Source organism: Balaenoptera physalus (genome assembly GCF_965194825.1).
Source record: "Balaenoptera physalus genome assembly, contig: SUPER_1_unloc_23, whole genome shotgun sequence".
Lineage (NCBI taxonomy): Eukaryota > Metazoa > Chordata > Mammalia > Artiodactyla > Balaenopteridae > Balaenoptera > Balaenoptera physalus.
Window position 1 is genome coordinate 332,770 of NW_028126576.1, and position 5,169 is coordinate 337,938.

The following is a 5,169-nucleotide window of genomic DNA, read 5'->3' on the forward strand; positions in this document are numbered from 1 at the left end:
GTCCTGAAAACGGCATTGTTCATTTTTTTCCCGAGGCTACTATTCCATTCTGTCCATATACCACTTCTTCTTTTTCCCGTCATCTGTTTATGGACCTTTTTTTGCTTCCATGTCTTGGCTCTTTCAATATTGCTGCAGTGCACATTTGCCTGCCTCTGTCTTTCCGATTCTGGTGGTCTTAGGTTATAGGCCCAAAAGGTGCCCTGCCGCATCATATGGTAGCTCAATTTTTACCTTTTCAAGCACAGCTCCATTCAGTTTGCGTTAGTGCTGTTGCCACTTTACATCCCACCAGCAGCCAGAAGGTACACAGTTCTCTAAAACCCCCTCAGCATTTATCGTTTGTAGACTTTTTGCTGATGGTTATGACTGGTGTGAACTGAAACCTTTTTGAATTTGAATTTGCTTGTGGCTTATAATTCCTTATACTGAGCTTTAGGCATGTCCTTTTTTTTCTTTTCCTTTTTTTTTAAAGAGTGAGTACAACTTCCCTCCTCTTATTGACTTCTTGAAAAATTTCTCATATGTTGAATTTTCTTGCCTATTGCCTACGCCAGGGCATGTTTTGAGGGCCTGTGTCATTTAGAGCCCTGCAGTCCTTGTGACTATATAAGCAACCATTGGCACTGGGTTTAAAGCTGCTGTTGTGGGAAACAGCCACAAGGCGGCAGCATTATTACGTTCTCAACTCTTGTTACTAGGGCAACTGAGTCTTCCTGGAGGCAGTTTTCCAAGGTTGTAAATTAGAGTGGAATGTGCTGGGACAAGCCCCAGAAGTTTATGTCTCCTTACTTATGTTTGTTTTTTAAACTTAATTTATACTTCTTGTCGGAGTAAATTTGATTAGAGTGTGTTGATTGTCTGGCTGTACAGAATCTGCTCAATGATTCATACTTATGTCTGTTCACCTTTGGACCCTGTTACCATGTATGTGATTACAGAATGTATATTTTAAAGGTATTGGTGATTATATAATTCATATAATTTATCTGTTATATGTTTATATACATTTAACATACATTAGTATATGTATATTAACCCCATAGTCCTAATTTACCCATCCTCCCACCTTTCCTTTTGGCTAACCATTAGTTTACTTGATAAGTCTGTGAGTGTCTTTTTCTGTGGAAATATGTTCTTTGGTAGCAATCTTAGGGTAACATGTATAAATGATATCATAGGATATTTGTCATACCCTTTTGACTTACTTAACCTTATATGATTATTTGTAGGCTCAACTGTAGTCGTGAAAACGGCATTGTTCCTTTTTTTCCCGAGGCTACTATTCCATTTGGTACGTATACCACTTCATCTTTGTCCATTCATTTGTTTATGGACCTTTTTTTTGCTTCCATGTCTTGGCTATTTCAATATTGTTGCAGTGCATATTTGCCTGCATCTGTCTTTCCGATTTTGGTGGTTTTATATTATAGGCCCAAAAGGTGCCCTGCCACATCATATGTTAACTCAATTTTTACCTTTTCAAGCAGCTCCATTCAGTTTTCGTTAGTGCTCTTACCACTTTACATCCCACCGGCACCAAGAAGGTACACAGTTCTCTAAAACCCCTTCAGCATTTATAGTTTGTAGACTTTTTGCTGCTGGTCATGACTGGTGTGAGCTGAAACCTTATTGAATTTGAATTTGCATATGGCTAATAATTTCCTTTACTGAGCTTTAGGCATGCCCTTTTTTTCTTTTCCTTTTTTTTTAAAGAGTGAGTACAACCTCCCTCCTCTTATTGACTTCTTGAAAAATTTCTCATGTGTTGAATTTTCTTGCCTATTCCCTACCCCAGGGCATTTTTTGAGGGCCTGTGTCATTTACAGCCCTGCAGTCCTTGTGAGTCTATAAGCAACCATTGGCACTGGGTTTAAAGCTGCTGTTGTGGGAAATAGCCACAAGGCAGCAGCATTATTATGTTCTCAACACTTGTTACTAGGGCAGCAGAGTCTTCCTGGAGGTAGTGTTCCGAGGTTGTAAACTAGAGTGGAATGTGCTGGGACAAGCCCCCAGAAGTTTATATCTCCTTACTTATGTTTGTTTTTTAAATTTATTTTCTACTTCTTATCGGAGTAAATTTGATTAGAGTGTTTTGATTGTCTGGCTGTACAGAATCTGCTCAATGATTCATACATATGTCTGTTCATCTTCGGAACCTGTTACCACGTATGTGATTACAGAATGTATATTTTGAAGGGATTGGTGATTATATAATTCATATCATTTATATGTTATATGTTTATGTACATTTAACTTACATTAGTATATTCATGTTAACCCCATAGTCCTAATTTACCCATCCCCCCACCTTTCATTTTGGCTAACCATTAGTTTATTTGATAAGTCTGTGAGTGTCTTTTTCTGTGGAAATATGTTCATTGGTAGCAATCTTAGGATAACATGTATAAATGATATCATAGGACATTTGTCATACCCTTTTGACTTACTTATCATTATATGATTATTTCTAGGCTCAACTGTAGTCCTGAAAACGGCATTGTTCATTTTTTTCCCGAGGCTACTATTCCATTCTGTCCATATACCACTTCTTCTTTTTCCCGTCATCTGTTTATGGACCTTTTTTTGCTTCCATGTCTTGGCTCTTTCAATATTGCTGCAGTGCACATTTGCCTGCCTCTGTCTTTCCGATTCTGGTGGTCTTAGGTTATAGGCCCAAAAGGTGCCCTGCCGCATCATATGGTAGCTCAATTTTTACCTTTTCAAGCACAGCTCCATTCAGTTTGCGTTAGTGCTCTTGCCACTTTACATCCCACCAGCAGCCAGAAGGTACACAGTTCTCTAAAACCCCCTCAGCATTTATCGTTTGTAGACTTTTTGCTGATGGTTATGACTGGTGTGAACTGAAACCTTTTTGAATTTGAATTTGCTTGTGGCTTATAATTCCTTATACTGAGCTTTAGGCATGTCCTTTTTTTTCTTTTCCTTTTTTTTTAAAGAGTGAGTACAACTTCCCTCCTCTTATTGACTTCTTGAAAAATTTCTCATATGTTGAATTTTCTTGCCTATTGCCTACGCCAGGGCATGTTTTGAGGGCCTGTGTCATTTAGAGCCCTGCAGTCCTTGTGACTATATAAGCAACCATTGGCACTGGGTTTAAAGCTGCTGTTGTGGGAAACAGCCACAAGGCGGCAGCATTATTACGTTCTCAACTCTTGTTACTAGGGCAACTGAGTCTTCCTGGAGGCAGTTTTCCGAGGTTGAAAATTAGAGTGGAATGTGCTGGGACAAGCCCCAGAAGTTTATGTCTCCTTACTTATGTTTGTTTTTTAAACTTAATTTATATTTCTTGTCGGAGTAAATTTGATTAGAGTGTTTTGATTGTCTGGCTGTACAGAATCTGCTCAATGATTCATGCATATGTCTGTTCATCTTCGGATCCTGTTACCATGTATATGATCACAAAATATATATTTTCAAGGTAATGGTGATTATATAATTCATATAGTTTATCTGTTATATGTTTATATACATTTAACATACATTAGTATATGTATGTTAACCCCATAGTCCTAATTTACCCATCCTCCCACCTTTCATTTTGGCTAACCATTAGTTTCTTTGGTAAGTCTGTGAGTGTGTTTTTCTGTGGAAATATGTTCATTGGTAGCAATCTTAGGATAACATGTATAAATGATATCATAGGATGTTTGTCATACCCTTTTCACTTACTTAACCTTATATGATTATTTCTAGGCTCAACTGTAGTCCTGAAAACGGCATTGTTCATTTTTTTCGCGAGGCTACTATTACATTTGGTACGTATACCACTTCGTCTTTGTCCATTCATCTGTTTATGGACCTATTTTCTGCTTCCATGTCTTGGCTATTTCAATATTGCTGCAGTGCACATTGGCCTGCCTGTGTTTTTCAGATTCTGGTGGTCTTAGGTTATAGGCCCAAAAGGTGCCATGCCGCATCATATGGTAGCTCAATTTTTACCTTTTCAAGCATCTCCATTCAGTTTGCATTAGTGTTGTTACCACGTTACATCCCAGCAGCAGCTTGAAGGTACACAGTTCTCTAAAACCCCTTCAGCATTTATCGTTTGTAGACTTTTTGCTGATGGTTATGACTGGTGTGAGCTGAAACCTTTTTGAATTTGAATTTGCATGTGGCTAATAATTCCTTATACTGAGCTTTAGGCATGTCCTTTTTTTGTTTTCCTTTTTTTTAAAGAGTGAGTACAACTTCCCTCCTCTTATTGACTTCTTGAAAAATTTCTCATGTGTTGAATTTTCTTGCCTATTCCCTACCCCAGGGCATTTCTTGAGGGCCTGTGTCATTTACAGCCCTGCAGTCCTTGTGACTATGTAGGCAACCATTGGCACTGGGTTTAAAGCTGCTGCTGTGGGAAACAGCCACATGGCGGCAGCATTATTACGTCCTCAACTCTTGTTAATGGGGCAAAAGACTCTTCCTGGAGGTAGTGTTCCAAGGTTGGAAATTAGAGTGGAATGTGCTGGGACAAGCCCCCAGAAGTTTATCTCTCCTTACTTATGTTTGTTTTTTAAATTTAATTTCTATTTCTTATCGGAGTAAATCTGATTAGAGTGTTTTGATTTTCTGGCTGTACAGAATCTGCTCATTGATTCATATTTATGTTTCTTCATCTTCGGATCCTGTTACCATGTATGTGATTACAGAATATATATTGTAAAGGTATTCGTGATTATATAATTCATATACTTTATATGTTATATGTTTATATACATTTAACATACATTAGTATATGTATGTTAACCCCATAGTCCTAATTTACCCATCCTCCCACCTTTCATTTTGGCTAACCATTAGTTTATTTGATAAGTCTGTGAGTGTCTTTTTCTGTGGAAATATGTTCATTGGTAGCAATTTTACGATAACATATATAAATGATATCATAGGATATTTGTCATACCCTTTTCACTTACTTAACGTTATATGATTATTTCTAGGCTCAACTGTAGTCCTGAAAACGGCATTGTTCATTTTTTTCACGAGCCTGCTATTCCATTCTGTCCATATACCACTTCGTCTTTGTCCATACATCTGTTTATGGACCTTTTTTTTTCCTTCCATGTCTTGGCTATTTCAATGTTGCTGCAGTGCACATTTGCCTGCCTCTGTCTTTCCGATTCTGGTGGTCTTAGGTTATAGGCCCAAAAG